This window comes from Megascapheus bottae, chromosome 14 (genome assembly GCF_031878675.1).
Source record: "Megascapheus bottae isolate mThoBot1 chromosome 14, mThoBot2.hap1, whole genome shotgun sequence".
NCBI lineage: Eukaryota > Metazoa > Chordata > Mammalia > Rodentia > Geomyidae > Megascapheus > Megascapheus bottae.
The window spans coordinates 26,239,154-26,255,290 of record NC_143522.1 but is presented as its reverse complement, the minus strand read 5'-3'; the positions used below and the strand labels follow the sequence as shown (position 1 = coordinate 26,255,290).

The following is a 16,137-nucleotide window of genomic DNA, read 5'->3' as shown; positions in this document are numbered from 1 at the left end:
TGTCAGGAGGTTATTCCACAGTCAAGAGAGGGCTGGGGTGAACTCAGACCCTGCATGAGTGATAGTCTCGGCAGACCAGCTGGAGGGCCCTGGAGTTCCTGACAAATGCTCCATCCAGGACCCACACTTCTGCCTTCAGACCATGATGGGAAAAGGGCGAGGGGAGGTGAAGCCAAAGAAGCTGGGTGAGATACTGGATAGGAGGAAGAAAGCATAGCATCGAGAAGCATACAGAGAAACTAGGGGCATGTGGAGAGAGAATTTTTTCAGATGAGGGAAATTGAGTCCCACTCCTGGATACTTTGAAAAGTCTCCTGGACACTGTTGAGAGAGCGGTGCTTAGCACCAGCCACACCTGCTTCTCCCATTGGCTCCTGCCTTCAGGGGAGTATTTCAGTACCTTGTGGAAGATATGCAAGCAGCAGTCAACTTACTGCCAAGATCAGACAGGAAGTCTATGCTCCCCAGGTGATGCACAGATGCAGGTGAATCGAATGGATTGGGGGACAAACTGTGCAGAAAGCACAAGTTGATAGCCTAATCCTATTTTTAGAGACTTCTGCTTCTCTAGTTGCAAGGGGAAATGGTGATGTTGAACTTTGAGACCCTCTTGTCTTTCCCCAAATGCTATTAATCCTACCCAGTGATCAGATAATGAATGTTTTTCTTGTGAAATTTTAGCATTCTCTTGAACAAAAAAGGTGACCTTTACTGCATTTCCTGATAAGGCTGGAGCTCAGGGACTGACTCAATTGAGAGGTCACAGTACTATCTGTTAGAAAACAAGATACTGGCCCACTGACAAGAACATCAAACTGGAGGGTTCCTCCCTTTTAAAATCTAACTCCATTTCCACCATGGATAAACTTCCTTAGAAATGTAAATCTGGTTTGGGCTCCCAAGGAGAAAATGAAAAGCAGAAACAGGAGGCATGGAAACCATATTTTGCTTGGTTTGTGTTTTTTTCTCTGTGTGGGAGCATTTTAAAAGCAACAACTTCTCATTGCCGAAGCCATTGTCATCCAACAGGAAATACTGCCACTTTGCAAAGTTGTGACTATTTTCCTGGTATACACAATGTATTCTCTGAAAGAGCCTGGGACTTTTCTTCCTTTTTTTCTTTCTTTCTTTCTTTCTTTCTTTCTTTCTTTCTTTCTTTCTTTCTTTCTTTCTTTCTTTCTTTCTCTCTCTCTCTCTCTTCCTTCCTTCCTTCCTTCCTTCCTTCCTTCCTTCCCTCCCTCCCTCCCTCCCTCCCTCCCTCCCTCCCTTCCTCCCTTCCTTCCTAACTTCTTTCTGTCCTTGAGCTTGAACTCAGGGCCTGGGCACTGTCCTTGGACACTTTTTGCTTAAGGCTAGCACTCTGCCACTTGAACCACAGCGGCACTTCTGGCTTTTGCTGTGTATGTGGTACCAAGGAATCAAGCCCAGGGCTTCTTGCATGCTAGGCAAGCACTCTACCACTAGGCCACACTCCTGGCCCCCACTGAGTACTTTTATATGTTTCAGTCATCATAATTGGAGGTTGTAGAATTAGTGCTATCATGAGACTACTGTCTACATCAGATGATGTCTTACTAATGACTAATTATGGGAGATTTGAATCCTAATGTCCTTATGTCCTTGAGAATCTGGGTGTCTGGCATGGAAAAAAAGTAAATACAGAAGTAATAGAAAAAAAGTTAAATCTGATTTGAATTAGAAGCATCAATATGAACTACAGAAGACTTTTTACCTATTATTGACATCCTAACTCTGTCTTTTGAAAAGGCCCAGATTCACTAGCTAACACATGCAAACAGCTTACATTTAAGAGTTAACACTAGCAAAGTACAGAAGAAAACATAGACAGGAGAATCGTTGTGATCTTGAAATAGAAAAACAAATGCCTTGGCTGGGACACCAATGGCTCCTGTCTATAATCCTAGCTACTCAGGAAGCTGAGACCCAAGGATTACAGTTGGAAGTCAGTTTGGGCAAAAATGTCTGTGAGATTCTAATCTCCAATTAAGCACCCAAAAAAAGCTGGAAGTGGAGCTGTAGCTCAAGTGGTAGAGCACTAGCCTATAGCAGAAGAGCACAGGGACAGTGCTCAGGTCCTAAGTTCAAGCCTCGGGACTTCACCCTTCCTCCAAAAAATCTTAGGATTCAAAAAGTACTAATCATCAAAGAAAACTTAATCAAGTGGACTTTGTTACATTAAAACAACTTCCTGATTTTTTAAAAAAAATAGAGCTATGGCTCATGTGGCAGAACTCCAACCCTGAGCAAAAAAAAAAAAAAAAAAAAAATAGCAAGACCTTGAGTTTTAAGCCTCAGTACACACACATACACACACTCACACACACACACACACACACACACACACACACACACACACAAATTAAGTTAAATTAAAAATTATCAGGCATGTGAACTTAAAATAAGTAAATTATGTGAAATGTAAACTATGCTTCAATAAAGCTATTCAAATATTGTAACCAAAACCAAAACCAAAACACTAGAAAAATAGAGCTTCCTCATTGTTTAAAACAAACTGACAAAAGAATCACAAATGGAGAATTCAAGGCCCCTTATGAGAGGCAGGTCTTGGGGTAACTTCATGGCCTCTAGGAAGATGCCAGGACCACCCAGAGCAGCTGGGTAGAGCTAAGCCCCTCCCCCCCCCTGCCCCACCACCAAAAGCAGGAAAATCCAAGCATAAGAGCTCAGAGGGGCAGGCGCAGATGTAAAGGTTCATAGTATGACATTCATACATGATCTCCACCCTGGAGTTCAGGCACACAGTTAGGAGGCCTTTGGGCTTTGTCAAGCAGTGTCACTTGGATACTGAAGAGCTGGCTGGTGGCTGCACTGCTGGACAGCTTGGTGACTTTTCACCCCACCCCCAGCACAGAGGAAAGGTGAAGAGCTCACAGGTGAGTTGGCAGCACACAGCCAACGATTTAGCCAATAACACCTGTGCCTGCATAAGCCTCCATAATCCTCAGGGCAGCTGGGGAGCCTCGATTAATTGAACACCGGCAGGTTCCTGAGGGAGGCTATGCTCTGAGACTCCTGGGAGCCCCGCTCAGGCACCCCTGCACCCCTCTTCTTGCACCTGGAGTCTCACAGCCAGTGCCATCCCTGGCCAAGTGTAGCCTTAGGTCTGTAAGCCACTCTAGGAAATGGGACCTGTGGAGGACACCCAGGGAACCCCAACTTCTAGTCAGTGAAGGGGACAGGTAAGACCTGGCACCAGAAGCAGGGTGGTCTGGGGCCTGAGTTCTCACTTCAGGTACACGGGGTCAGAAGTGGGGGCCTGGACACCCAGCTGATGAGTGTGGAGGTTCTGCCCGGTGGTGGGAGGGGTGGTGAGAACACGTCTCATGTCAGAAATGCTGGGTGAGTGAGAAGGAAAAGCATTTATTTTTCTGTCCCTCATAGTGTGTACAAGAGGATGGAGTGTGGAGGAAGAGAAAGCAGGTTCCTATTGAGGAACTTGAAGCCAGGAGCCCCGAGGCTCAGAGGCTGGTGGCACAGCCCTGGTGTGGGTGGCCAGGTGTTAACACTGCTATGCTAGACGTGATGTTTTTGGTAAACAAACAGGGGTCTGAGTTTATCTTATTTTGGTGTGTGTGTGTGTGTGTGTGTGTACGTACACACGTGCACATACATGCTGGTAGTGGGGCCTAAACTCAAGGTTTTGTGTTCTTGCTTGGCTGGGACTTTACCACTTGAGCCACACCCCTACTTTGAGCTTGTTGGAGAGTCTTGATTTGTCTGTCCAGGCTGGCTTTAGACGCTCAGATCTCAGCTCCTGAGAACCTAAGATGACAGGTCTGAGCCCACCTTGAGCGTGTTATAAGCGTAGGTAGCAGTAGTCTGGTAAGTCATTTTGTTTGTGAGTTGTTTGTGAGGACAACTGAGCATTGAGGGGTATAATTCCCACTTGGGTCTTAGCTATTGTGAATAATAAAATTACTTTTATGGTTTATTTGTATTTTATCTGTGCATTTTTATAGTTTGATGAATTATTTGTCTCTAACACTCTTTATGCTGTGGTTTATAAATTGAGGCTAATTGCCAGGAGTGGTGGCTCATGCTTTGCAGTCGTAGCTATTCAGGAGGCTGAGATCTGAGGACTGTGGTTCAAAGCCGGCCCTGGCATTAAAGTTGGTGAGACTCTTATCTCCAATTAACCTCTAGAAAACTGGAAGTGGTGCTGTTGTTCAAGGGGTAAGGCAGTAGCCTTGAGCTGAAGAGCTCAGAGACAGTGCTCAGGCCCAGAGTTCAAGCCCCATGACTGCCAAAAATAAATAAGTAAAATTGAGGCTATTTGTATGGCTGACCTGGCTGGGACAAAATTTACCAAGCTTCTGTGTAGAATAACTTAGTCAAACTTGGTTAATTTTTATCACTGTTTTATCTCAGTAGATGTGTGGCTATGAACTATAAGGTGTAGTTGTGAGCTTGATTTTCACTCTTTTTGCTCTTTAATAATTGTGTGAATGTGCTAGTGCTGGGCTTGTACTCAATGCTTCAAATGCTTTCTTTTTCAATCAAGGCTGGTGTTCTACCACTTGAGCCACATCTCCATTTCTGGTATTTTTTTTTTTGGTGCTTATTTAGAGATAAAAGTCTTTTGCATTTGTCTTCCTATTTTGACTTTGAAATGGAATCCTTAGACTTCAGCCTCCCAAGTATAGGATTACAGACATGAGCCACTGGTGCCTGGCTATTCTTTAAGAATTTAAGGGCACTTACTGGTCCAAGGATATTTACTTATCTAAATTTGCTGACAGAAAGGCCAGAACCAAACCTTTTTTTTTTTAATTAAAGAATTTATTAACATTGATTTTTTTTTTGCCAGTCCTGGGCCATGAACTCAGGGCCTGAGCACTTTCTCAAGGCTAGAGCTCTACCACTTGAGCCACAGCAGCACTTCTGGCTTTTTTCTATGTACGTGGTACCAAGGAATCAAACCCAGGTCCTCGTGCATGCTAGGCAAGCACTCTACCACTAGGCTAAACTCCCAGCCCTTATCATTGATTTTTACATCATTTTTCAAATGACATATTTAACAAACAAGTATTCAAGAAGGGAATCTCTATATATAATCACTGGCTCTTAGATTTTAAAACATAATTAAAATTAAGCTGATGGTTTGTATGTCATAGATACATATTAATCTATGTAATAAAACATTATATCTATAGAGTCATAAATTTTTATGTCTATGTAGTTATGCTTATATTTCCAATACCATGTCTATAACATTGGGTATGCAAATATTGAGTCATCGCTCTTGTACATTTTGGATCTAATAGTCACATATTAAGGATACCATATGCCTTTTATAACCAAACCTTTTGTCTTTACAGAATGAGTAAAATTCTTCTAGATATTTTCAGTGTCCTGCTTTCTATATAAACTTTATTAATATAGATGAAGAATAAGTAGTAGAAAAATAATCATCTCCACTGGAATTTAAGTTGCTATAAGTAAAATAGAATTATGAATTAGGTGAAATAGATTGTCAAAGTTTTTTGTAAGTTCATTGTGGAAAATAGAATTGAGTGAAATATAAGGAAGAAAACTGTAGTGTGGATGCTTTTAGTTATTTTGAAGCTAAAATTTGATGTTTTGGAGGTTCGTGGGGCAAATTTATTATTAATTATTGTTTAAATGCCATAAATAGTATCTACAGAAAAGTTTAATGTAAATGCTTTAGATCACATAAGAATGGTTACTTTAAGGGCCAAGAGCATAGCCCTGTAGTAGAGTGTTGCTTAGCATGCACGAAGCCCTGGGTTTGATTCCTTGGTACCACATACACAGAAAAAGCCATAAGTGGTACTGTGAACTCAAGTGGCAGAGTGCTAGACTTGAACAAAACGTGTCCAAGGCCAGTGCCCAGGTCCTGAGTTCAAGCCCCAAGGCTGGCAAAAAAAAATGGTTACTTTAATAATAGGTAAATGATATAAGTATAAATGGATTGTCAAACTAATTTATATGGTATAGCATGAATCTTCTGCTGGTTTTGTATTTCTTGTTTTGGGGTTCAACAAGAATAAATGCGCAAATAGTCTTGAAATGGAATGGGATATTGCCGGTTTAGTAATTCAGTAATGTATTTCTAACATACTTGCGTTTAATGGCCATTTATTTATCTGTGCGAATTGTGTATGAAATTTTAGTGTATCTTTCAAGCATGAGTAAAGAACAGCATAGAGCCTTATTAAGGTAGTAGAGAATATTAGATTAAAAGTCTAGCTGTGAGGCAGTGGACTGAGATGGTGCCTTGACAGCGAGGCTGAGTGACAGCATCTGAAAAATTAAATACCACATGTATGGCACATGAGTTAGGTGTGAGCACAGGCTAGTCATTAGCCTATCCAGATGTGTTCTGGAAGGGGACCTGAAGGAGGTGCCTACCCTGCCCTCAGGCACCCCCTCCAGACCACCTCTGGGTCCCTGAGCTGACCACCTTCTCCTGCAGTGTTCTGGAATCTGACCCCAGGAGCACCCAGATGCACAGGGTGACTGTAGGTGGCTCTGGCTTCCTGTCACATGGGGAACAATCCTGAAGGGTGCTGCAAAGACTCACAGAAAGGATCCCTGCCACCATCACCTCACAACCGCTTGTGGCTTTCTGGGGTCCCCTCACAAACTAGCCACTTGCACCCAGGGTCAGTGTCAGCTCTGAGAGGATTCTGCCTCCAGTGGAAGAAGGAGGGAAGGGGAGGGGAGGGAAAGAGAGAAGAGGAAAAGAGAAGGGAAGGGAAGGGCGAATGTGCTGTCCCTTGGCTTTTTCAAAAGCTCAAGGCTGCTGCACAGTGCTGAGTCTCACAGACTTCCCTGCTGAGTGGCTTCAAACTGTGACCCTCCGGTCTCAGCCTCCTGAGTAGCTAGGATTACAGGCATGAGCCACTGTGCCCAAATACAATCTGATCTGAGAATGGGACCAGGATTTCAACACAGGAATCTGGGGAAAGCAATCCAGCTGGCAGCACTACCCCGGGATCTTTCATTCAAAATAGCCTGCGAACCCATTTACTTGGGGAGGGCCAGCCAGACCCTCCACACAGGCAAGCTTGCTCTGCGCATGTCTGTTCTGCCTTAACTGCCAGTGCCACTGTGGCCATCTGTTGTTCAGAGCTTGTGAATTTAACCCCCGTTTGGGGTTTTAAAATTTTAAATCCCCTTGCAGAAAATTAATCCCACCCGCCTCTTTCCTATTCTGGGTCCCTTAGGAGCCAGCAGTAATTGAGCCCCAGCCATTGAGTCTTCTCGTGGGCCAGCTTGGGTTCCTGAGGTACAGATGATGGGGAATGGGGTTTTATTTGCATTTTAATGTCTTCAAACTCCAGAGCTTTCCCCTGAGCCCTAGAGGGGCCTGAACTCTTTCCTTTCCACCTGCCACAGCCTGACACAAAGCTCTGTTTGTGTCCCTGTGGCTGCGGGAAAATGGCCACCCTGCGCCACCTCGTCCACTGACAGGCCACAAAAAGCCCAAACACGAGGTGCGGATCAAAACAGGCCAGGCCAAGGCGGTGCCAAGTCAAACACAAAGAAAGCCGGGTGTGAGCACCAAGAGAAACCAGATTCCCTGGAAATGGCTGCCCCCGCTGTGTCTGCAGGCCACTTCCAATAAAGGGGCTCCAGGAGGCCCAAAGGACCCATGGCCCTCGTCTTGATGGAAATAGCAATAAAACTCTCCGAACCTCCAGCCTGCGGGCCCTGGAGGCCCTGGCTAGGCCTTAAACAGGCCAGTGAGCAGCTGGGGAGCAGGGTGAGAAGAGGCCTGCTCCCCAGAACACCACCAGCCAGCGGCCCACAGGCCAGAAAGTAACAGAGGCATCATGGGAAAGGGAGACCCTGGCTGGGAAGGCACGTGGGCCTGCTGACCCAGGCCAGGCTGCAACTCCAGGAAGGAGAAGCCCTCCTAAAGGAACAGCCTCAAGAAGCCACCATAGCCCTCCACTCCCAGGATGTCTTGGGATCCCAAGTGCGCCAGGCCACAGAGGGCAAGGATGGAATGGGGAGGGGATGGGCACACAGCAGGTATATGTGTATGTGTGCCAGTATTCATGTATTCAGCTTCCTGTCTGTGGGTTTCCACAACAGTGGGTTCATCCAGTTGCAGGCAAAAGCTTCAAAAATCATGTAGCTGGGTTTACATTGGTGGCATCTGTCTTCAACATGCACAGTTTCCTGTCACACCTCTCTAACCAACGTAGTCTAACATCATGAGTGGTTTGTGTCGTTCTTATGTGGTGGTAGGTGGTACTCCTTATCCACAGATGAGGGATGGGGAGGGGTGCACATGGGTCCTATAACCAGGGACCTGAATATTGTGGGTTTGGTATCTGGGGCACAGTCTTAGATCCAGTGCCCCTCAGATACCAAGGGACAGCCATATGTGGGTGAGTGTCCATTCCTGGGAGCCAAGAGACATTTCTTTTCCAGTCCTAGGTCTTGAACTCAGGGCCTGGGCACTGTCCCTGAACTTCTCTTGTTCAAGGCTATCATTCTACTACTTCAGCCACATCACCATTTCCCACTTTTTTTGTGTATGTGGTCCTGAGGAATGGAACCCAGGGCTTCATGCATGCTAGACAAGCACTCTATCACTAAGCCATATTCCCAGCCTCTTCACATGTTTTCTTAATGGGTCCCCACTAGCAGCCAGGAAATAGCCAGTCTTGGGACAAGTTGCATAGGTATTGGAAGTGAGGTTAGATTAGATGTAGTTGGAAATGTGTCCAGCAGATCCTCAAGTCAAGAAATTTTTTTTTCTTTTTGGCAAAGATTTGAACTCGAGGTCTTAGACTTTCTAGGCAGGCATATTACCTCAGCCCTTTTTTGCTTTACTTGTTTTTTAGGCCAGGTTTTGAGTTTTTGTTCCAACATGCTTTGATTGCCATGCCTCCCACCATAGCCTAGCATCACAGGTACATACCACCACTCTCAGCTTGTTGACTGAGATGAGGTGGCTTTGAACTGTGATCCTTCTAATTTCTGCCTTCCTATAACTAGGATTACAGGCATGAGTCCCTGAGACCAGCCTCCCAGTAACATTTTTTTTTTTTGCGCCAGTCCTGGGCCTGAACTCAGGGCCTGAGCACTGTCCTTGGACTTTCTCAAGGCTAGAGCTCTACCACTTGAGCCTCAGCACCATTTCCAGCTTTTTTCTATGTATGTGGTACCAAGAGTCTTCGTGCATGCTAGGCAAGCACTCTACCACTAGGCCAAACTCCCGGCCCGTCCCAGTAATATTTTTATAAGAAAAATTTAGAGTAGGGAAGCATAAATTGTTCACACGGACCCTACAATGGCTATCTGTAAGAAGGTATGGTAACAGAAGGGAGTGTTTCCCCAGCAGAGGGGAGGCCCTGAGGATAGTTTACTAAGTCAGTCAGGTTTGTGAGTCCAGTAGCCAGAGCAAGGACAGTCCCTTTTGTAATTAAACATTACAGAGGCATTCACTGGGACTTTCTGGAGGCCAGCCCACATGAACATGGGCAAAGAAGCAGTCTGGCCACTGTCCTCTGTGGGAATGCCAGTGGGCAAAGGCTGTCATCTGCTCTGGTGGAACCTGAGCCTGTGCACTGCCTTTCCCAGCCTCATCTGCGTAATGTGTGCGCATGCTCGTGTCTGCTCCCTGCAAAGCTAGGTGAGAGCTGGCTAAAGAGAAGATGCTGGAGTGTGGGAAAGGGACAGCACCGCCCTTGTCTTGGGAGAGAAGCAGGCACACTGCCATAGACCCCTCCTGAGGGCCCTAGGAGAACAGGGTACCACGTGTGCCAGTGATGGAGGCTATCAGTAGGCACACTTCCAATCATCACCTGGCAGATCTGTGCAGAGGAGCCTCTGTTTTTGTTCTCTAGAAACGATGAAAGGGTGACGTTAGAGAGATAGAAGGATGGACAGACTGAACCCAAAGAGGCAGGTCTTAGCAGGATATGGGCAAAGTGGCTCCTCAGCTGTACAAAAGGATTCGCTAGGGAGGAGGCCAGCTCTGGGGCTATCTATCCGGGCAGCTCTAAAGCCAGAGGACCTGCCCAAATGGCAAGGGGAGCTGCCAACCAGGCCCTGGCAGCGAAGTGAAGCCAAAGTAGCCAGGCCCCCTGGACTTGGCCATCTTTCCAGTAGGGGGCACTCTTGTGCCCGCTGACTGGCTGAAAATACTATTCTTGGTGGGCTGCTGTCCCAGACACTTCCGAGACTGCTCTGGGCTTTGAAGCATAGTCTCAGGGAGTCTGGTTGTTTGCAGAACACCCAGGTCAGGCCTGGCTGGCAGGTTGGGTGTCATCCTGTACCCTTAGAGTGGTTGTAACAACAGTACCGCTGTAGGCCTGAGAGCATCTGTGGCCTTGTCACACTCCACAGAACCATCTCAATTTTACAGATATGGAAGGCAGGATGGGAGAGAGCGCTCACCTGAGTCAGGACTAATCTGGCCATGATGCTGGGGGTGAGATGCCCACCCTGGGCCCAGCCCTGGATCTCACAGAGCGGGAGACTCTGGGCCTACCTGTGTCGAAGCTGACATGGGTCCTGGTGGGATATGGATGGTAACAGTGACCAAATCAGCATGGAGACCTGCTCCCCGGCCTGGCTGCAGTCATGGGCTGAGCTGCCGTTCTCGCCACAAACTTGTGAGGTAGGTACAATTGTGGGCAGAGCACAGAGAGGTTAGATAGACTCTAGCTAGAACTGGAGCAGGCAGGTGTGGAAGATCCAAGGCCGGGTGGCCTCCTGCAGAGTTCCCAACAAAACCACAAGCAAACTCACGTTCCAGAACAAGCAGAAGTATCCTAACATCATCCCTAAGACTTTCCCTGGCTCACCACCTACCACCCTGTGGGAGGGGCTGAGACAGCAGGGTTCACCAGCTCTACACAAGCACTCTGCTCTCTCTGAACCTTGACTTCCTCACCTGAACATAAGATTTCAAGGTCTGGAGACCATCGAGTAAGAAATGGGCAGCTGCCCTCCTGTGTGCCTCAGGGAACCCTCACAGCCCTGCTCCCAGGCCCAATATCCTCAGCTTTGAACTTGGTTCTGCCTCTGGTGGACAGAGGCCACAGGTTTTTTCCATCTCAGGGGTTAGGGAGGCTTTGAATACTTGTGTAGGCAGCTAAGCAACGGCCCCCACGGTGAACAAAGAGGCTTCAGAGCCCTCCCTTCTCTTCCCCGCCCTACTCCTCCCCTCGCTCCTCCCCCTCCAGTGCCGATCTATGCCACCGCCCCCCCCCCCAGGCTTGCCAGGCTTTGTGCATTGTCTGATGAAGCTAAGGGTCTTCTGATCAAGGACTGCTTAGTGTTGGGGTATGCAGTTGTCTCAGCTGCAGCCTCAGTGCCAGGGTCCTGGGGATTAGCAAAGATATAGGCTTCTAGCCCCTCTTGCCCCCCACCACTACAAAGGCACCTACCTCTTAGCTCAGACTTGTTGCAATCACTGCCTTCCACCACCCCCCCTTCCTGGTTCAGGCAAACCTGGCATTCTTCAACAGAGCCCTGCACTGAGCTGACCCTGGACCCAAGGCCCAGTGAACCCAAGCTGAAGCCAGATGCTTGCTTTTCACTGAACTGGAACAAGACTTGGGCGTTTTCCAAAAATATCGTGCACTCAGAAATGTCATTCGTTTGTTTATTCACTCACCAGTGTCTGCAGGCTGAGCATAGCTCAAGGTCAAAGGACATTGGGTGGGCCACAGATTGGATGGCACAATGGAGAAATGGTGGGATGCAGCATTCTCAGGGGAAGCCCCATTCCAGGAGCCCAAAGGGCCTCCAAAGCCCTTGATGGAGGAAGGAAGATGGGAGGGAGGGAGTCAGGGAGGGCGGGAGAGAGGGAGAGAGAGACGAAGAGAGGGAGAGAAGGAGAGAGGGAGGGGTGGGAGGGGGTAGGACCTGGGAGCAAGTCCAGACCATAACAGAAGTGTGGATCCTAGCAATGTGAATATGCCTGGATTTCACTAGGCACCAGCCTGTAAACTGAAGGGGATATGAATGTAAGAGTAATTAAGATTTTATAGTCTAGAGGCCGGGAGTTTGGCCTAGTGGTTAAAGTGCTCGCCTAGCATGCATGAAGACCTGGGTTCAATTCCCCGGTACCACATACATAGAAAAAAGCCAGAAGTGGTGCTGAGGCTCAAGCCCAGCAGAGCTCTAGCCTTGAGAAAGTCCAAGGACAGTGCTCAGGCCCTGAGCTCAAGCCCAGGACTGGCAAAAAAAAAAAAAAAAAGAAAAGATTTTATAGTCTGGAGCAAAATACCAGCTCATTCATTCATTCATCTGTTCACTGATTCATCATTCATTTCATCATTCAACCAACCTTCACAGAGCGCTGCTACAAGTCAGAATTGTAGAGTCCCGTCCCTCACTTCAACAGGAGCTTTCCATTTCCATAGCAACAGGAAAGCCCACTCAGGCACAAGGGCCCAGCTGGATTGGAAACTCACCACAAGCCATCTGAATAAGAAATGTAAACGTGCTGGAACGTGTGTCACCTCCCTTGTAATGTTGCCTGCCTTTCAGCAGGGCTGGGAGAGTTAGATGACAGAAAATGTCTGGTGTACATGGGCCTTCAAAGGGAGAGCTGTGCGTCCGTCACCCCTGGGCGTCTTCACAGGTTGCAAAGCTCCTTCATTTGTACTGTTCTAGACTTTTTTTCCACAGTCATGTCAGGAGTTCAGCAAGGAAGATGCAACAAAGAGTCATGAAACTGAGACTCTGAAAGGTGAAGCAAGATGCCAGGGTCACACAGCATCAATTTGGGGTAGAACCGGGTGAGAACCTGGAATTTAGAAGCAAAGCTATGAGGTTTTCCTGGACACTTGACAAGGCTTCATGGGGATACCAGGTGGCTTCCAGGACCAATATTTCCAGGGTCACATCTAGGAGAGACTCAGGATCACACAATAAAAGCATCAGCTTTTATGGGGTATGGTAGTGGAGCACAAGGAATGTTCTAGAAGGAAAGCCTAGTGGGATAGAAAGCTGCCATAGAACTTCCCATCCCGCATGCTTCTCTGTACCATGCTATTTTTACCTTCCCATCAGGATGCAGATTCTTATTCCACCACCCTGCTCCATCCCTTGAATCTGGGCTGGCTTTAGTATCTTGTTTGATCAATAGAATATGACATTAGTGAGACTCTGAGACCTCAGGATTGAAGTCAGAAGCAGCCATCAATCAGGGTACACTGAGCTCCTTAGGCGTGATTTCTCTCTGAACTCTGGGCTGGAAGAAGGCCCCACAGGTTGCCACCAGAGGGAGACACTGCTGACATCCTTTGCTGTGCTCTTGGCTGCTACCCCCCTTGCCTGGTCACTGTGTGACAGCTTCCATGTCCTGCATGGGGAGGACTCCAGACTCCACTGACCTCTGTGGACTAACTTTGCATCCACCCAGTCATGCTGAGTCCCGAGGTTTTCTTTGCTGGATTCTAGTAGGTATAGAAGCTCCTGTTGAAGTGAGGGACAGGACTCTACAATTCTGACTTGTAGCAGCGCTCTGTGAAGATTGGTTGAATGATGAAATGAATGATGAATCAGTGAACAGATGAATGAATGAATGAATGAATGAGCTGGCATTTTGCTCCAGATTATAAAATCTTAATTGCTACTGTTACCCTTGCATTCTTATCTCCTTCAGTTTACAGGCTGGTGCCTAGGAGAAATCCAGGCATATTCCCATGGCTAGCAGCCACACTGCTGTAATACCCCGATCCTGTTAATGGGTGAACATTACATCTTTTGAGCCTCTGCCATTGCAGACATCCAGGGAACATCGACTCCTGTGGCAGGCTTGAGCTGACATGTTTACCAGGGAGGCCAGTGAGGATGTCAGCATGGAAATAGTCTGCCTGACCAGTCCATGACATCAAGGAAGCCAGAGGAGGCAGCAGCCCAGGCTGAGGTCGCTGCCCACCACCGTGACCCCACCTGGGGAGGTCTGGCAGGCCCTCCCAGCAGGCACTGCCTTTCCCTCATAGCCTTGGCAAACAGCAAATAAAACAGCTGCCTCTAAAGCTTTCTACTGAAAGGGACTGGCACACAAGCAGACACAAGGAAATATCATTATTCAAGCAAGGGAATTGTCACTATCAGTTCTGGTCTGATCTGTGCCTGTGCAATACCCCTTCTGCCAGCCTTCTCCCTGTTCCTGCTCTGAGCTCTCCAGCTGTCACCCCACTTTCTCCCCATCCCATTCACTATGGACAACTAAACTGCTGAATCCCAACTCTCACCAAGCCCCCACTATACCTGCTGGCCATTTCCACCTGCCCCGATGAAGCTGTCCCTCTTTACCTATTTCTCTGCTTCCTGGTCCTACCCTGGTGCTCATTCTACTGGTTTTTCAGCCTCCCCCGATGTCAGGCCCCCCTCAAAGTACATATGTGTACACACACATATACACACATTGGGCATACAACACACATGTGCACAAGCACACAATAACATACAAGACTGACCCATGGATCATGAGCTGTGAATGTGTGAGCAATGACTGGACCTGGGTGGACTGGTCAGTGGCCAGTCATCATGTATCTGAAGCAGGAGGACCCAGTGCTGGAGAGGGGGCAGTGGCCCAACACACCTCCCCTTCCTGCTGAGTGATTTTAGTGGTGGAGGGTAGGTGGGAAATGTGTTGTGGTTAAAACAAATCTAGAGGATGTTCTCGACATGAAAACCTAATATTTTCTACCCCACTCACCTGGAAGCAGTGTCTGGTGGCCCAGGACAGGCGTGTGGTGTCAGTATGCTGGGGCCTGGGCTCACAGCAGACTCCAAGGTTCTGGGGCCCTGGTGAGTGGTGTTAGGAAGCTGGGTGCTTTCCTGTGTTAGTTCCTGGGATTACCATCCTGTGGTCCAGAGCTGCAGGACACACCGCACAGTGTGCCTTCCTCTCCGCCTCGAGCAGCATCTCCTGAAATCCCACATGCCAAGCTGAGTGGCCATTGTTCATCTCCTTCCTGCAGGCAGCATTGAACACAGTCCAGGGGTGTTGCCTGGGTTTGAAATGAGTTGCGTTCATTTACTTTTAGGATTTCCTCCCCCTCAGCTGGCTGCCTATTCCATCTCCTCCTCTCCCCTTCCTGGTATTGCAAGCAATGCCTCCACCTATGTCTCTCCACCCTGGCCCAAATTGCTATGGCCTGAAACATTGCAATTGTCTTCGACTGGGCCTCCTGGCTGCCACACCTTGTCTTATTTGTTCTCCACTGGGCAGCCATAATGCTCCTTTAAAGCTGTTAATTATATCAAGTCTCTCCTTAGTTTCAGGCTCTGAGTTGACATCCTGGACAATGCAATAAGGCAAGAAACAAAAAGATTGCAAAAGAAGAAACCATCACCATGAATTCTGGTCAGGAGGAACCCCAGCTGGCATGTTTCTCTCATTCCTATCAGTCTCCTCCAATCTGTATCTCATGGTCTTATATGATCCCGCTCCTGAGCCTACCCCAGCCATATGTTCAACTCCAGCAGAAGCCACAAAAGTGTCCTAAAGCAATTGTGTGTGACATGCATTCACAAATACTGTGACTTTTGTGTGTTTGCTTAATTTTTGTCCTTCTGGTGGATGTGAGAGCTCCTGTACCTCAAAGTTGCATGTCTGATGACTTATGAACACCTTTTCTCATGCACTGTTAGCCATTTGTAGCTCCTCTTTCATGAATGTCCAAAAAAATCAATTTTAATCTTTTAGTAATTGCTGTGGCCACTCTGCCTATGCTGGAGCGTGCTGGCTATCTGATTCTTCACTCTCTTGTCCCTGAAGCTCTCCTGATGCCAACTTTGTCCCTGACATGGGCTGTGATTGACAGGCAGAACTACATGTGTTAGTTCCAGGCCGGGTTCTAAAACAGCTTGTCAGTCTGTGCTTGTCCTAGCCCTGTCCTGTCTCCACCTGGAGATTATAGCCTCCCTAGCCTGCTTCTGCAAAGAGGAAAAGAGGTACAGATACACGGCTTGAAGCCTATCCAGCTGAATGTACCTTAGGTCAGCCAACCACTAGCTGGCTGCAGAGGCACCATCCAGAACAAGCAAGTGATTGAATTTGAGGATGTTACGTTTCACAGCAGTAGCTGATTAATATACCACCTTGGCAGTTTTACATTTGCCATTCCTTCTGCAGAAAGTCTT

General features: G+C 47.5%; 1 protein-coding gene across 1 annotated transcript in view; it reads left to right on the top strand.

Moving 5' to 3' along the window:
* The window catches only part of Syne3 (spectrin repeat containing nuclear envelope family member 3), a 91,062-nt gene extending 75,703 nt beyond the window's left edge, over window positions 1–15,359 (top strand). The window contains exon 21 of the mRNA XM_090344781.1: window positions 15,271–15,359. The gene's annotated coding sequence lies outside the window, so the exon portion shown is untranslated. The remainder of the gene's footprint in view (window positions 1–15,270) is intronic.
* Window positions 15,360–16,137: the final 778 nt, after the last annotated feature.